Raw genomic sequence first — 19,031 nt, 5'->3', positions numbered from 1 at the left:
ACGTTGCTAGTGTGGAGTATTTTGTGATTTATGGCATCGAAAAAGTCAATTGTTCACCAAGAGGCAGAGATTGGTGCAGACAGGTGCTTTAGAAGGAAACATTATGGATTTTGAAAATAAACACCAGATATCCTAATGGAATGAATTATGAACAAGATTTGTCATTCATCTCTTAATCTTGATTATGAACATACTATTTTTCTTAGTACTTAGTGCTCGGCTCTTATGCACATTGACATCTCTTTGACACATGGTAAGGTTTTAATACTAGAAGTTAGGCCCTATTTGGGTGCACTTTGACACTGGTTGGATGGCTTTTATGCTGTTTTGACAACTTGAAGCCTACATTGATTGCTGTTCACCTTGTTTTTCTCAAATGAGCAGGTGATGTCGCTTCATATGCAGCTCGCGAGCCATCGTTTCTAGTCTTTGCAAGCTGGGAATTCCAAAGCTTGTTTTCTTCTTGCAAAACTTGCAGACTTTCAAAGAATAATCTAGGGACAATGTGGAAAAGAACACTCACACACAAGATGCCTGCATCTAAGACTTACCACTATCACCAACAGACATTTCAGGCACTGTTGTGTCTCCTCCATCAACAGAAAGTTCGGCATCATCTGATCCAGAGATGACGGCCGAACAATCAGATTTTGCATCAGAGAATATTTTAGCTACACATTGTCTGCATTGTGTATAACTTCACCTCCTTTGCCCCTAATATGGTTCCTAGGTCTTATTGATCAGAGATTCCTCCTCATCATAATCATCATTCCAGATTAAAGTTTCCTTTATGGGGGAAATGTAATGATCTTTTTATCCCCTCACCGATTTGCCAACTTGACTTTTGCCTTGGCTCAGAGGACTACTAACACTGTCTATGTCACTACTGCCATGGCTCACAGAACCAACACAGAAATGTATTATTTTCCTTAACCACTTCACGCCAGAGCCTGTTTTTGCCTTCGTGGCCGGGCCAATTTTTTCAATTCTGAACACTGTCACTTTATGAAGTAATTACTCTGGAACGCTTCAACGGATTCCCCTGATTCTGAGATTGTTTTTTCATGACATATTGTACTTCATGATAGTGTTAAAATTTCTTCGATATCACTTGCGTTTATTTGTGAAAAAATTGGAAATTTGGTGAAAATTTTGAAAATTTAGCAATTTTCAAACTTTGAATTTTCATGCCCTTAAATCAGAGAGATATGTCGCACAAAATAGTTAATAAATAACATTTCCCACATGTCTACTTTACATCAGCATAATTTTGGAACCAAAATTTTTTTTGTTAGGGAGCTATAAGGGTTAAAAGTTGACCAGCGATTTCTCATTTTTCCAACAAAATTTACAAAAACATTTTTTTACGGACCACATCATATTTGAAGTCACTTTGAGGGGTCTTTATGACAGAAAATACCCCAAAGTGACACCATTCTAAAAACTGCGCCCCTCAAGGTGCTCAAAACCACATTCAAGAACTTTATTAACCCTTCAGGTGCTTCATAGGAATTTTTGGAATGTGGAAGAAAAAAATTAACATTTAACTTTTTTCACAAAAATGTTAATTACATTTTTTTTATTTTCGCAGGGGTAACAGGAAAAAATGGACCCCAAAATTTTTCGTGCAATTTCTCTTGAGCGCGCTGATACCTCATATGTGGGGAAAACCACTGTTTGGGCGCACGGCAGGGTTTGGAAGGGAAGGAGCGCCATTTGACCTTTTGAATGTAAAATTTGCTTGAATAATTAGCGGACGCCATGTTGCATTTGGGGAGCCCCTGATGTGCCTAAACAGTGGAAACCCCCCACAAGTGACACCATTTTGTAAACTAGACCCCTTAGGGAACTTATCTAGATGTGTGGTGAGCACATTGGGAGACATAATAAACAAATCAGTAGCAGGTGAAGAATTGGTTTTATTATTTTTTACGCCGTTCCTCGTGCGGTATAAGTGATGAGATTACTTTATTCTTCGGGTCGGTGCGATTACAGAGATATCAGATTTATATCGGGTTTTTATGACTGACAGCTGTCGCACACTAAAAGATGCTTTTTTTTGCAAAATCTAGTTTTTGCATCGCCATATTTTGAGAGCTATAATTTTTCCATATTTCGGCCGAAAGAGTCATGTGACAGCTTGTTTTTTGTGGGACGAGTTGACATTTTTATTGGTACTATTTTTGGGTACGTGACATTTTTTGATCGCTTTCTATTCCGTTTTTTGGGAGGTAAAATTAACAAAAACCAACAATTCAGGAATTGTTTTTTGAGGTTTTTTTATGCCGTTCTGCGTGTGGTAAAAGTGATAAGGCAGCATTATTCTTCGGGTCAGTACGTTTACAGCGATAATACACTTACTGTATATTTTTTTATGTTTTGGCGCTTTTACACAATAAAACAATTTTATAGAAAAAATATTTTTTTTGCATTGCTTTATTCTGAGCTATAACTTTTTTATTTTTTGGCTGATGGAGCTGTATGGCGGCTTTTTTTTTGCGGAACAAGATGACGCTTTCAGTGGTACCATTTTTATTTCCATTTTGCTTTTTGATCGCATTTTTTTCCACTTTTTGTTTGGCGATATGAGGAAAAAGCATAGTTTTTTGCTCCGTTTTTTATGTATTTTTATTACGGTGTGCACAGAAGGAGTTAATTAGTGTGACAGTTTTATAGCTCGGGTTGTTTCGGACGCGGCGATACCAGATATGTGTACTTTTTTTTTTTTTGCATAAATATACGGATTTATCGGTTTAATATTTTATTTATTTATTTTTATTTATTTTGTGATTTTTTTTAACAGTTTGAAAACATTTTTTTTGACTTTTTTTTACATTTTTACTTAGTCTCTGTATGGGACATTAATTTTTATTTTTCTGATCACTGATCTCATCCAATGTAATAGACATATATTACATTGTATGAGACCACTGCTGACAGTTTCACACTGTGTCTCCTGCTGGACTCAGCTTGCACGCTGAGCCTAGCAGGACACCATATATGGCAGATCTGGAGGCAGTCATGTGACCTCCAGCTGCCATAACAACACCAGGTCCTGGAAGTATCAGGCGTCGTCGGAGAGGTAAGTAGACGACCCCCTCTCCTCTTGCTATCTTCTATATGCCGCGATCACTATAGATCGCGGCATATAGAAGATAGCAAAGGGTTAACATCACTGGGACCTGATCCAATCAGGTCCCGATGATGTTCCCTGTCAGAGCTATCGCTCTGCACCGCACCCGCAGTGCTTGCAGGACCCTGGGGGTCCTGAGCGCTGCGGGACCACCCACTGTTTTTAAACGTCGGCGCTGCACAGAGCCCAGGCAGAGCCGACGTTTATCTACAGTGGACGGTCGGGAAGCGGTTAAACACCAGTCTGCTGTGGGTTAGGGGAAAAAGTTACAGGACAGAAAAAAGTGTTATTGACAGAGTGTAATACGCAAATTGCCCCCTCAGAAAAAAAGAGGACTTGAACTCTATAGCGCCACCTATTGGATGCAGCAATCCTACAAGTCACAATCGACCTTTAACAAGCCTTGCAATATGACTTAGGATAAAAGCCAAATTAGAATCTCAATTTCCAGACACAGTGTTTCGGGCTGTTGGCCCTCGTCAGTGCAAAGTATGAGAACTGATTTGGCTAGGCGAGAGGCTCTGGACTGAGGTCTAAGGGGTAACGTTTCTCCTTGAGGAGAGTGACACACCGGCTCTGGCATGTCAAGGTAAGGAGGCTTATTCACTGTGCAAAGCTCCTCTGGGAAATTTAATATGCAAATTGCCTCTTCAGAGAAAAAGAGGACTCTATAGCGCCACCTATTGGAAGCAGCAATCCTACAAGTCACAATCAACCCTTTTACGAGTTTTGCAATATGACTTAGGATAATAGCCAAATCAGAATCTCAATTGCCAGAGTGAAACTTTCACTATGTACAACATTAAGTGTTATGGCAGCAGAGGAGATTGTCTGTACAGAACACAGACTCAAGCTGATGGTATCATTTTCAGAGGCTGTTGTGACTAGGACGAGCGATGTCACATATATTCACATTCCCTTATGCCCTCTATTCCCTCTCCACTGCTGTGCTTGGAGAGGCAAAGGAGACCAATTGTGATGTGCTTTTCTTACTACTACTACTACTACTACTGTCAGGACCATTGCTGCCAGAAGTGCGGGTAGTGTTGCTGCTAGCCCCGGCCTGGTGAGTATGAGTTTTTTTTTTTTTTTTTACTTTTTTTTCTTTCTTTAATCGCTTGGTAGCCTGCTTGGCTGAGGAGAACTACTGCTCCCCCCAGCCACGCCACTCACGCTGTTATCAGCAGTAGTCCTCCTCTCCCGCTGCGCGTTTCCAGAGCGTTTCCCACTCATTGGTTTTAATTGAAATGCAGCAAATCCGCGAGTATAAATATTATACCTGCGGTTTTTCTGCGGTTCAATTCAAGTCAATGGGCGCAAATTCTCGGCCGAAACGCCCGAACAATGGTAATGCTGCAGTTTTCCCCACAATGGTAATCCTGAGAGGAAATTTCAGCATCATGTGCACATCACATCAGGATTACCATTGCTATAGCTGGCAGACCTATTAACAAGCTTTTTTGCAGCGTTTCCGCCGTGAAAACGCATCAAAAACGCTTCGTGTGCACGTAACCTAACAGTTACACTGAAATGTTTTTCCGAAGGTTATTCTTTATTTTCATTTAGAATCAACATCATTTAGATGTAACTGACATTTTCAGATGATCATACACACATGCTTACATTTGCTGGAGGTTTAACTGCTCTTTAGTTACATACAGTACCTATATACTAGTAAAATTACATTTTGCTCTTATTTTCGTGTTTTAGATATATATTAGATTTATATTACATTATTATGGGCTATATTTTACTATTAATACATTTTATCAAACTAATATCATGATAATAAGGTGCTGGTAGTAGAGTGAAAAAGTAAATAATATAATATTGCATATTGTATTTATTACAAAGGGTGTTTCTGTTGACATTAGCTACTACATTTTAAACAAGTTTTATCCAGGCCCTAAGGCGTGGAACCAAATATTGTTCCATAAAGGTTAGCCTAGCAAGCAACGCCCTAAACGCTATAAATGCACTGATTATATGTAGCTGAATTTATTCCAAAAACTAGCTTTTATATACTGCATCGGCATTAACATTGCATTTTCAAACTTGGGTACAGATACATTACTCTTGGGATGTAATACAATTTCTAAAACCCAATCTCATATGAGACTTTGTAATGCTATTTTTTCCTGCGGTGGTACTGCAGGGAAACTGAACACTAGTGATGGGCGAGCACTAAAATGCTCGGGTGCTCGTTGCTTGGGTCAATCACATTGGAATACTCGGGTGCTCAACCCGAGCAATGAGCCCAATGTAAGTCTATGGGAAACTCGAGCATTTTTCAGGCTGCTCCCCCCGGCGGTTTGCTCAGGGCCTAAAAATTGCCCAAATCGATGGAAACAGTGCCCAAATGACATAGGAACAGCATGGGGAAGACCCCTGGAAGTATTTCTGACTCCCAGGTCACTGCTGTCACCAGTGTTCTCAGGGGTATTACGCCACTTTTACGGACTCACAATAAAACATACCAAAACGAAACCAAAATGGATTTTCCTGGGAAATATGTTAAGGAACATCCTTTCCAGGGTAATGATTTGTATATAAGGCAAAATAAATAACCAAAAACAAAAATACTCCTCCACACCTTGGGCTATGTTCACACCTAGCATTTTTGATTCGTTTTTGCTTTCAAACGTGACAAATGCATTCACCAGGAAATGTCAATTTAACATTTTTCAAACTTATTTGGCCATGTGGTGTGTGAGACCTGATCAAACACATCCTGTTTCATTTATGAAGGATGGACTCTGAAAGTCACAAAGCCTATTTTTATATGACCATCAGGCGGCCTTTACTATTCTTAAAGGGCCAGCAGTCGGCCCTCACTATTCTTAGAGAGCCATCAGCCGCCTAGGCTTTGTTGTTCCCATAACTAAAGAGTGGGTCTCCTATACTGTTATTGCATATGCAATGAGTGGCAGGGCTGCCCAAAATTTGGACTCCCCTCAATACCCCTTTGAAAATTTGGACCCACCCCAATACCCCTTTGAATAGACTTAGAGGAGGGCCTCCTGAAAACAATGTTCTCATTATTAGGAATGGGTTTCCCATTGTGTTTGCCTATGCAGTGAATGCAAGGGTTGCCAAAAATTTGGAGGCTCTCCAATGCCCCTTGGAAGAGACGTAGAGGGCCTCATGAAAAAATGTTCCCATTATTAGGAAGTGGGTCTCCCATAGTGTTGGCCTATGCAGTGAATGCAAGGGTTGCCAAAAATTGGGAGGCACTCCAATGCCCCTTGGAAGAGACGTGGAGGTCAGAGGGCCTCCTGTAAACAATGTTCCCATTATTAGGTTTCCCATTGTGTTGGCCTATGCAGTGAATGCGAGGGCTGCCAAAAATTTGGAGGCACTCCAATGACCCCTGGAAGAGACATGGAGGAGGGCCTCATAAAAAAATGTTCCCATTAGAAAGGAGCTGTTCTCCTATACTTGTAATGCCCATGCACTAAGTGTATGGGCTGACAAACATTTACCCCAGGGGGGCATACATGAACATATTGTATAAAAAAAATTTTTTATGGTCATCACAAACACCCTTTAAAAAAAATTATGTGGGTGTTGCATCACGGATCACAGTCACCCTGGTGATATGGTGGTGGAGGATGAGGATGAGGAGAAGGAGGAGGACAAGAGCAAATAGCCAAAATAAGGAAGCATATACCTATGTGTGGGTGTGAAAAGGTGCATGGGAATACACCTCCCAAAAAAAGACACTGGATTTGAGTTTATGCTATGCTGCTATCATTTGGTGGTGTTGAGAAGTCTGGCCCAATCCAGCCCTTGTTCATTTTTATGAGTCAGCATGTCAGCATTTTCAGTTGACAGGCGGATGCGCGTATCAGTTATAATTCCACCAGGGGCACTAAAAACCCGCTCTGATAAAACGCTAGCTGCAGGTCAGGCCAGGACCTTCAAGGCATAGAGAGCCAGTTCATTCCACGTATCCAGCTTGGATACCCAATAATTATAAGGCACAGAGGAATCACGGAGGATGTTGGTACGGTCGGCAAGGTACTCCCTCAGCATCTTCCCAAACTTTGCACTCCTTATGAGAGTACCCCATGCCTCAGGGCCTATGCGATGGGAAGGGCTGAGAAAATTCTCCCAGAACGTTGACAGTGTTCCCCTGCCTCTGCTGGATTGGAGTTGTATCTCTCTCTCCTGTAGTCCTTGATTGTCCAATGAACAGTGACCTCTGCCACCAGCGTTTTCAGATGGGAATTTTTTTAATAGTACCGCAACAAGGGCCTACTGGTACTGCCCCATTTTAGTAGACCTGTCCGCCTCAGGAATAAGAGATATAAAGTTCTCCTAGTAGCGTGGGTCTAGAAGTGTCACCAACCAGTAATGATTGTCACCCAAAATTTTGAGAACGCGAGGGTCATGGGAAAGGCAGCGTAACATAAACTCAGCCATGCGTGCAAGACTGCTAACAGGCAAGGCTTCTGTATCCTCACCAAGAGAACAAATGACCATGCTCTCCTCCTCCTCCTCTCTGTCCTCATGCAATCCTGCAGTTGTGCAGGTAGTAACCTCTATAGCGCATGAAACTAGCTTCTGTTCTTCCTCCTCCTCTTTCTCATTGTCACCCAATCCACGTTGGGATGAGATGAGGATGAGTTGTGTGTAATCACCCTGTATGGTTCCTTGCTCCATCTCATCGTACTCCGCCTGCAATGCACCCTCTTTGATTGTGAGCTGAAGGCGTTTCAGAAGACAGAGAAGGGGGATGGTGACGCTAATTATGGCATCATCGCCGCTCACCATCTTGGTGGAGTCCTCAAAGTTTTGGATGATGATACATATGTCTGACATCCATGTCCACGCCTGAGGTCTTATGTGTGAAGTCTGAACTGAATACCGATGGCCTTGTTGATGCTGGTACTCAACAACTGCCCTCTTCTGCTCACAAATCCTTCCCAACATCTGCAGTGAAGAGTTCCAATGCGTGGCGACTAGTGTTGAGCCACCCCCGTAGTGTTCGAGTTCAGTTCGGTTCGTCGAACACCCGTGTGTTCGCCGAACTGTTCGTCGAACTGTTCGTCGAACACCTTCGAACACCGTTAAAACCAATGGCAGGCAAACAAAAACACATAGAAACACATAGAAAACACCTTCAAAGGTGTCCAAAAGCTGACAAACTGCTCAGAAGACACAACTAACACATGGAAAAGTGACAAGTACATATAGTCATGCGAAAAGAAAAGAGGTGGAGGAGTAAAAGGAGGGGGAGACACAGATATAGGCATGTCATGCCCTTCTAAAATCCAAAAAGTGAGAAGCCGACACGTTCAGTCCGCTCCTGCCCGTGCCACCTCCGTGTCGCCGGGTTTGTGCCAGAGCCGCGGTGAACCCTGACGGCCAGCCCCCCTCTCCCAATACTGGTGCCTGTCCGCTGGTGGGTCGAGCGAGCCCCCCTGTGGTGGAGGCAGCTCTAAGCTTTTTAATTTAAATTGTCCCTCTAATTTGAATGAATACACTTTAAATCCATTTACAAGGATCTATTGGAGGGCAAGTCTCATGCCAGCAGCCGCGTAATTCCAGCTCCAGTAGCGTCCACTAAAGCTGCTGCAGTTAAAAAGCTTTTATAAGGATCGAGCTCGGCTGTCCACCGCAAGGCATCCTAGTGCCAGTCCCAGCCCCTATGCCTTGGGGTGCCTCCTGATGCTCTTCACTAAGTATCCCGTGGTCCCGAAGCATTTCCTTTGAAAAAATTAAGTGTCCAAACTACAGGTGGTGTAGCTTGCTTAACAGCCGGGATAATCCGCTGACTAGCAGACACTGCTACTAGGCACAAAGTATTTCCTGGGCTAGATGCAGTTAAAAATTTGTAAGTAGATACTCTCGTTGGATGCTGAGAAAGCATTCCATAGAGTCTCCTGGCACGCCATATATGATTCTCTTAAAAAGCTTGGGGTAGGGGTCTAGGGGACCCTTTTATAGCCAAAATCACGGCCCTGTATCACAATACGTCACCTAGGCTGAAGATAAATGGAACTGTAGCACCGAGGGCTCGGTTGCTACAGACGTATTGCACCTCACCCAGAGGTGTGATATCTCACTCTCAGATAAGGATGGAGTGTGGATCAGGACCCGACACCTGCATGCATTACACCACATTGCCGTGGGGCAGGGCGACCAATATGCCCCTGAGATGGGCACGACAGTCCCTGTCCCTGGCTGGAGTGGGGGGAGGGAACACTGAGGAAGGGGAACCCTGCAGTGCAGGAGCAGGGAGGAAGCAGTTCCTGGGTGCATTGAGAAGGGAGTATAAAAGGTGGGCACCATCTTAGTTCAGTGCAGAGAAGTCTGAGCAGAAGTGGCAGGGAGCAGGGGCTCTGCATGAGCTCTGCTCCGGAGGCGGGCCTAGTAACAGAGGCCCAGGCCTGCAAGAGGGAGAAGGAAGGAAGAGGAGCGGAGAAGGCTCCAGGAACGAGGAATGAAGGGATCCCAGGGGTGCGGACGGGCGAGTCGCCACCGCACGCCCGAATCCACCTGCGTGGAGGGGTCAGGCCAAAGGGGGAGACCGGTCCCCGAACTAGTGGAGGCAGGAAACGACTCTCAGCTAGAAACCGGAGGCTCTGACATTTTATGTGGCGCAGCCCCTTGCTCGACCCGCTAGGAAGGCACCACATAGGGTCAGGGAAACTGGCACCAAGTTTACCAAGAGGAGGCCCGAGGCAGCCGGACAGAAGTGTTGGTAAGAAAGGCCAGACAAAGGACACACAAAGCAGGTCCTGTGAAGCGCTCCAAAGTTATCTGGGAGTTGTCTGAGCCCCTCACCTGGTGAGCACAGTACGACGTGGGCAGCCGTTACCGGCAGACGTGGTCTGGATAATAAGAACTGTGAGTAAAGGCCCTGAACTGCATCACTGACTCCGTGTCGTTACTGCTGCTGCCCTGCACCATCACCCCCATCCTCCGCATACACTGCCCTGAGGCTATACTCCTCCCGTGGGGAGTTATGCTACGCTCTGCTGCACCCACAACACCAGCCTTAGCGGTCTGCCCTGTAGCGGCGGTTCACTCTGACCGCAATCCACGGGTGGCGTAGTCGGACATTTAAACATCAAAACCACATAAATAGTTCCGCCACTGGTTTGACCGCCCTGAGCCACGGAACCGGATCGCCGCCACGAAGACTACAACCACCAGCATCCACCAAAAAGGGTCCGGCTCCGGGTGTCCCAAGGCCCAGGGGGTGCGTCAGAACATTTTCATCACCTTTCACAATCACCAATGGGACAAGGCAGGGATGTCCTCTGTCCCCTCTCTTATACATCCTAGTGACGGAGCACCTGCTCTCATCAATTCGCCATAACCCCAATATTAGGTGGATTGAGGTGGGAGGCACCGAGTACAAGTGCTCTCTATTTGCTGATGATGTCCTAGTATATATCACTCAATCACATATATCCATCCCTGCTGTTATGGCTGAAATATATCACTTTGTTACATGGTAAAATTTTAAAATCAATGCAGCGAAGTCTGAGGCCCTCGATGTCTCCCTCCCTAAATCCATATAGGATTCCATCCAGTCCAACTTTCCCTTTGCCTGGCCCTCACAGGGTATCAAATACTTAGGAATTCCTATTCATAGAGACCTCTCCCATCTATGTTATCTTAATTTTGGGCCCTTTATTGAACAATTCCATACAGACCACGGTTGGCAAGTTAGAACTGTAAGATTCACTACGTGAACCACTGGTGTTTTGTGGAAAAGCACATGTACACCGCGTTCCAAATTATTATGCAAAAAGTGTTTAGGAGTGATAAGGGAAGAATTTGTTTGTTTGTCAGTTAAACTCATTGATGGTGATGTGTGTCAGGGCTCTTTATATCACTGTAAGCAATTGCAGACACCTGTGCTAATTAGTTTGGCAGGTGTGTCCAATGAAAGGCAAGACTACTTAAGAAGGCTCTCTCACATTATTAAGCAGCCTACATTTTCTGCCAAAATGGGAAAGAAAAAGGATGTGTCGGCTGCTGAGAAGCAACAAATTGTGGAGTGTTTAGGTCAAGGCATGACTACAATCAACATTGTGCGATGATCAGGATGAAGTGTCTTGGCAATCAAGAAGTATGTAGCTGATTCACAGTACACACGTGTGCGTGCTGATAAGGGCAAATTGAGGACTCTTTCCTACAGGCAATTACGTCAGGTTGAAACAGCAGCGGCAAAAAAGCCTTGTCATAGCAGCAGACAAGTTTTTGAAGCTGCTTGTGCCTCCAACGTCCCCCGAACAACAAGATGCAGGGTCCTTCAGAGGTTTGCAGCTGTGCATATGCCATCCTGTCGACCTCCTCTATCCACTTCACACAAGCAGAAACGGCTCCAGTGGGCCAAACATTACATGAAGACTGATTTCAAAACTGTTTTGTTCACGGATGAGTGCCGTGCAGCGCTCGATGGTCCAGATGAATGGAGTGGAGGATGGCTGGTTGATGGACACCCCACACAAACACGGCTACAGCGCCAACAAGGAGGAGGTGGAGTAATGTTTTGGGCTGGAATCATGGGGAGAGAGATTGTCGGCCCCTTTAGGATCCCTGAAGGCGCTAAAGATGAACTCCATAATGTATGTGGATTTTCTCAAACAGCACTTCCTGCCATGGTTCAAGAAGAAGAACCGTGTATTTCACACCAAGATCATTTTTCTGCATGATAATGCACCATCTCATGCTGCACATAAAACATCTGCATCTCTGGCTGATATGGGCATAAAAGGGGACAAACTTATGGTGTGACCCCCATGCTCCCCTGACCTCTACCCCATTCAGAACCTTTGGAGCATCATTAAAAGGAGTGTCTATGATGGCAGGAGGCAGTTCACATCTAAGCAACAGCTCTGGGAGGGTATTCTGTCCTCATGCAAAACAATTGAAGCAGAAACCATCCAAAACCTGACAAATTCAATGGACGAGAGAGTTCAGAAGCTCCTTTCGAACAAGGGGTTCTATGTGAAAATGTAACATCACCTAGAATAAAGTTTTGAGTTGAAAACTGTTTGATTTCAGTTTCTAACAACCTGCTAATGCTTATAATTTCAAAAATGACCATTTTTTTGGTCTTTATTAAAATGAAAAGGTTGATCGAAAAGTTTGGGGGATCTAAGAGTGTGGCAACCCAGTAGTCATGATTACTTCGAATTCTGACAATATGAGGGTCATGCTGCAGGTAGTGCAGCAAGAAGGCACTTATGTGTCTTGCGCATCTCGGAGCCCCAAAATTATTTTCCGGGCTAGATGCAGCTAAAAATTATTTTTAATTTTAAATCTGGTGAAGCTTATTATAGATGGCCTAATAGGATCAGTGCTGCACACTGCTACAAAGCCCAAATTATTTTCCAGTCAAGATACAGATAAACATGATTAGTAATTTGAAAGCTTAAAACGGTTGGTAAGGGTGATTTTAACCAATCATCAAGCTTTTACTCTCCCCAGGATGACACAGGGGTAGAAAAGTCGTTTCGGATCCATGATTTGTTCATCTTTATGAACGTGAGTCTGTCTACATTATCAGTGGAGAGCCGCGTGCGCTTATCTGTCAGCACACCACCAGCAGCGCTGAACACACGTTCAGACAGAACGCTGGCTGCGGGGCATGACAAGATCTCCAAGGCGTAAGTGGCTAGCTCCGGCCATTTATCCAGATTGGAAGCCCAAAAAGAGCAAGGGTCCAGTGACACAGTCGTGGCTTCAATGTTTACTTGGAGATACTCCTGTACCATCGTCTCTAGGCGTTGACTATGTGTCAGACTTCTTGTCTCCTGTGGCCTTGCAAAGGATGGGCTAAAAAAGTGGTGAAATGATTCCGCAAAATTGATGTTACCAGCAGATACTGTGGTTCTGTTACGGTTTGAGTGCTGAACACTTGACGGTCCCACGGTTGGCAAGTTGGAACTGTGAGATTCACTACGTGCACCTCTGGTATTTTGTGGAAAAGCACATGTAAGATTCTGCAACAGTCTCTGCTGATACTCCTGCATGCGTGCATCCCTTTCTATGGCAGGAATAATTTCTGCAAATTTACTTTTGTACCGGGGATCTAACAGTGTGGCAACCCAGTAGTCAGGATTATTTCTAATTCTCACAATTCGAGGGTCATGTTGCAGGTAGTGCAGCAAGAAGGCACTCATGTGTGTTGCGCATCCAGGAGCACCAAGTCCCTGTTGTGTTGGTGGCGAGGTAACAATCATGCTTCTGACGCGCCCCCTGGGCCAGTGTTGTTGGGGATACCCGGAGCCGGATCAGATGGGGGTTGTAGTCTCCGAGTGGCTGTGACCCGGTCCGTGCCCAGGGTGTCAAACTCAGTGTGTGGCAGTCCTTACTGATGTTACTAAAGTTCTTTATGTCGACTACGCCACCCGTTGAATTGCGGTCACTACGGCCGCCGCTGCAGCAGGGTCCGCTGAGGCTGATGGTGTTTGTGCAGCTTAGGTAGTATAACCCCCAACGGGAGGGGTATAGCCTCAGGGGGTCAGGTGCAGAGGATGGTGGTTGTGGAAGTGCAGGGAAGATGGTAATGAGAGTCAGAGTCGGGTTGTGCAGTTCAGGGTTCTTTACTTACTGCTGTTCTTGTACCGGTCACTCCGGCCTTGAGTGACCACCCGAGCCGTGCTGCGTCCACCAGGTCCTGGACTCGGCCAACCCCCAAGTAGTTCTGGAGCGTGGTTCTGAGCTCCCTTTCTGTCCTGTCCTCTTCTCTGGCCTTCCCCACCAGGGATCCACCTAAGTCCGGCTCCCTCGGGCCTCTTGTTGGTGAACCCTTGTCTCTGGGTTCCCTGACCCGATGCGTGGTCTGCCTTCCGGGTGGATATGGTGGGTGGCCGTGGCAGATGCTGCCCACGGCCTCCGGTCTCTGGCTGAGGTATGCTGTAGCCCCCACCAGTTTGGGATCCGGTACCCTGTTGCCAACTCTTCACCCTGTGGTTGTATTTGGGCTCTCAGAGTTCCTTCTGTCTCCCCCTCTGGGTCTTTCTTGCTCCTCTCTCACTCTTGGGCTTGGGCTGCTCTGCTCTTCTGCAAAGACTGGCTGACTGACTGGCTTCTCTCAGACTGACCTCTCACAGACTGACCCTGATCTTAGATGGTGCCCACCTTAAATACTCCCTCTATGTGTGAGCTCAGGTGACCAGCACCCAATGAGCTCCTATCTTTACCCAGGCTGCTCCCCCTATCTGCCCCTACACTACTGGGATGTACCACCCCCCTCCCACTCCAGCCAGGAACAGACTCGGTCGTACCTGTACATTTCTAAGTGGGAGTACCGTTGGTCTGCTCCTCGGAAATGGGATGTGTGTAGTGCATGCAGCTAACTGAGCTCAGTTCCACACTCCATCCTTACCCGGGAGTGGAATATCACACCTCTGGGTTGAGGTGCAATACCCCTGTAGCAGCCGAATCCTCAGGGTGCTACACTTCCTTCCTCTGTCCTCTCCCCCCAACCTCGCACAACAGAAATGTGATCAAGGTCTCCCTCATCTGATGAGTCTTCCATCAGTTCGTCCTCCACTTCTTCCTGGGCTCCTGCACCTTCCTCACTAGTTTGGCTGCTACCATGCGCCCTGGTAAAACCATCTCCCCCACCCTCACATGCCTGCCGCCTTGGTGCTGCCGACCGTCTGGACCTTGCAGATGTTAGCCCTTCCGCATACAACTCCTCCTCCTCTACTTCCTCCACCTCCTCTTGTGCCACCACCTGACTCCGAATTCTGTTTAACATGTGCTCCAGCATGTAAATCACCGGAATAGTCATGCTGATAATGGCATCGTCAGCACTAAACATCTTCGTCGCCATTTCAAAACTGTGCAGAAGGGTGCATAGGTTCCTGATCTGAGACCACTCCTCCAGCGTGATTTGCCCCACCTCTGAATCTCGTTGGCCCAGGCTATACGTCAGAACGTATTGCACCAGGGCTTGTCGGTGCTGCCACAGTCGCTGCAACATGTGCAGAGTTGAATTCCACCGGGTAGGCACATCGCATTTTAGCCGGTGAAGTGGCAGGCCCAACGACTTCTGTAGAGATGTAAGTCGCTGAGCTGTGGGATGCGAACGGCGGAAGTGAGCACACAGCAACCGTGCCCTCTGCAGAAGGCCATCTAGTCTGGGATAGTGGGCTAAAAATTGCTGGACAACCAGGTTCAACACGTGAGCCATACAAGGCACGTGTGTGACATTGCCCCGGCGAAGGGCCGCACCCAGGTTTGCAGCATTGTCGCACACGGCCTTCCCTGGTTTCAGGTCCAGTGGAGACAACCATTCATGAAATTGGTTCTCCAGAGCTGACCACAACTCCTCAGCTGTGTGACTCACATTTCCCAGACATTTCAATGTAAAAACCGCCTGATGACGTTGAGCCCTACTGCCAGCATAGTAAGGAGGTGTGCAGGATCCCTTCTGCGCAGTTAGAAAGCTTGTGGCATGACCAGACAGGCTTTGGGTGCAGGTGGAAGACCGAGAGGAGGTTGAGGAGGCAGAAGCAGTGGAGGAACTTTGACATAAAGAGGATTGACGCACAACTCTTGGGGACGGCAAGACTTGGACAGCAGCCCCTTGTCCTGCTGTCACCATAGTTACCCAGTGCCCAGTCAGCGACATGTAACGCCCCTGTCCATGCCTACTCGTCCAAGTGTCTGTGGTGAAATGCACCCTGTCACACACAGAGTTTCTCAAAGAAGCGGTGATGTTGTGTGCGACATGCTGGTGGAGCGCAGGCACACCTTTCTTTGAGAAGTAGTGCCGACTGGGCATCTGGTACTGGGGCACTGCGACGGACATAAGGTCTCGAAAATCCTCTGTGTCCACCAGGCGGAAAGGCAGCATTTCTGTAGCCAAGAGCTTGCAGATGGTGAAATTCAACCTCTTAGCTTTCTCATGGCTAGGAGGAAATGGTCTTTTACTTGTCCACATCTGAGGGACCGAGGGCTGGCTATTGTGCTTAGACGGGGTTGATAAGGGTGTCCCCGGCAAACTGCCGGTCTGTGAGGAAGATGCAGGTGGACATGTTAGGTTGCCTTGATCCAAAGGTGGTGCTATCGATGTCGGACAGCGCTCAACACCAGCTGGTGTTACCACCTCCAAAGAAAATGATGACCTGCCAATCACGCTGGCTGTTGCGGGTAAAGAGGTGGCAGGTCTGCGCCCCAAAACAGGTGTGACTGCTGTCCCCCCAGTCACAGAGGATGAAGAGGCCGCGGATGCACAAGATATGGCAGACGGTGATTGGCCCGGCCGGCTAGGCCGCATTGTAGCACACTGAGCTTCCCACTGCAACTTATGCTTCATGTCCATGTGCCGGTTCATGCATGAAGTACTCAAACTATGTATTTTTTGGCCTCTACTTAGCTTTTGCTGACAAATGTTACAGATAACACGAGTTGGGTCATCTTTATCGATCTGAAAAAATGCCCAGGCTATGCAAGGCTTAGCACCCATGCGACCTGAAGAGCCACCACGACTTGTGGTGAGAGGCAGAGTTGTGTTTGAGGATGCAGTTGTTGACGTGCTTCCAGTACTACGTCTCTGTCCAGGAAGGCGCAACCTGACCTCGTCGTCACTAGCATCTTCCTCCACCTCCTCTGCTGACCTCATCTCTTGGCTGACTGTGGGTTGACAGTAAGTGGGATCTCCGACCTCATCATCATCACCCTGTGCGTTATCACACCCGTCGTCCTCAGAGCCAACCTGTTCCTGCCCTGACAAAAAACTAAAGTTGTCGCTCCAATCAGGTATTTGAGTCTTATCATCGTCTTCCTCATTGTCTCCACCAACAGGAGTTACAGTTTGGGAATGAGGGTCTACATTATGGTCAGAACCTTCTGCGTCTGGTCCTGGATCCGACTCATAAAGATTCTGGGCATCAGTGCAGATCATTTCCTCGTCTGGATTCACAGAAGCGCTGGAGTCGACCTCTGATTCCCAGGCTATAGTATGAGTAAACAGCTCTGCAGACTCAACCATCTGTTCTACCTCATACTCAGACGGGCAGCTGGAGATTTGGGAGCTGTGAGGAAGCAAGTGCGATTTGGGTGACACCTTTGAGGACTGGAGTATTTGTGATGTTGAAGTTGATGTGGAGGAGAGCCCACTTAAAGGAGCACTTGATATCCGTTGAAGCACTTGCTGTTTTTGTGCCTCATCTGGAATTTGTAGCGATTGGCGTGGCCGTAAGAAAGGGATCTTATCACATTGTCCGCTAAAAGAAGTAGACATTTTAGTTTGGCTGGAAGATGGTCTTTCTTCTGCACCTACCCCACGGACACAACCTTTTTTCCCCTTCCCAACACGCCTATTCCCCTTTCCACCAGCAGCAGGCCTTTTTCCACTCATTTTGGTGGTTAACTAATTCACAACTCTGGAGTTGTTTGCACAAAAAAACAATGGATGGTAACCGAGCAGAGCTGAGTGGCCAAACTGTGGTATTAGGCCAAAACTATTGGCTGGGCTAGATGCAGAAAAAAATTATTTTTAATTTGCAACCTGATGGAGGTCAGTATAGATGGACTAATAGAACAAGTCCCACACGCTGCTAGAAGCCCAAATATTTTTTCAGAGATAAATGAAGAAAAAAATTATTTTTAATTTGCAACCTGATGGAGGTCAGTATAGATGGACTAATAGACCAAGTCCCACACACTGCTAGAAGCCCAAATATCTTTTCAGAGCTAGATGCAGAAAAAAATTATTTTTAATTTGCAACCTGATGGAGGTCAGTATAGATGGACTAATAGACCAAGTCCCACACACTGCTAGAAGCCCAAATATTTTTTCAGAGCTAGATGCAGAAAAAAATTATTTTTAATTTGCAACCTGATGGAGGTCAGTATAGATGGACTAATAGACCAAGTCCCACACACCGCTAGAAGCCCAAATATTTTTTCAGAGCTAGATGCAGAAAAAAATTATTTTTAATTTGCAACCTGATGGAGGTCAGTATAGATGGACTAATAGACCAAGTCCCACACACTGCTAGAAGCCCAAATATTTTTTCAGAGCTAGATGCAGAAAAAAATTATTTTTAATTTGCAACCTGATGGAGGTCAGTATAGATGGACTAATAGAACAAGTCCCACACGCTGCTAGAAGCCCAAATATTTTTTCAGAGATAAATGAAGAAAAAAATTATTTTTAATTTGCAACCTGATGGAGGTCAGTATAGATGGACTAATAGACCAAGTCCCACACACTGCTAGAAGCCCAAATATTTTTTCAGAGCTAGATGCAGAAAAAAATTATTTTTAATTTGCAACCTGATGGAGGTCAGTATAGATGGACTAATAGACCAAGTCCCACACACCGCTAGAAGCCCAAATATGTTTTCAGAGCTAGATGCAGAAAATTTTTTTATTCAATTTGCAACCTGATGGAGGTCAGTATAGATGGACTAATAGACCAAGTCCCACACACTGCTAGAAGCCCAAATATTTTTTCAGAGCTAGATGCAGAAAATTTTTTTATTCAATTTGCAACCTGATGGAGGTCAGTATAGATGGACTAATAGACCAAGTCCCACACACTGCTAGAAGCCCAAATATTTTTTCAGAGCTAGATGCAGAAAAAAATTATTTTTAATTTGCAACCTGATGGAGGTCAGTATAGATGGACTAATAGACCAAGTCCCACACACTGCTAGAAGCCCAAATATTTTTTCAGAGCTACATGCAGAAAAAAATTATTTTTAATTTGCAACCTGATGGAGGTCAGTATAGATGGACTAATAGAACAAGTCCCACACGCTGCTAGAAGCCCAAATATTTTTTCAGAGATAAATGAAGAAAAAAATTATTTTTAATTTGCAACCTGATGGAGGTCAGTATAGATGGACTAATAGACCAAGTCCCACACACTGCTAGAAGCCCAAATATTTTTTCAGAGCTAGATGCAGAA

Source organism: Phyllobates terribilis, unplaced genomic scaffold (genome assembly GCF_046119375.1).
Source record: "Phyllobates terribilis strain yellow unplaced genomic scaffold, ASM4611937v1 Scaffold_1__5_contigs__length_1240528914, whole genome shotgun sequence".
Classification (NCBI taxonomy): domain Eukaryota; kingdom Metazoa; phylum Chordata; class Amphibia; order Anura; family Dendrobatidae; genus Phyllobates; species Phyllobates terribilis.
This window is presented reverse-complemented; position numbering follows the sequence as displayed.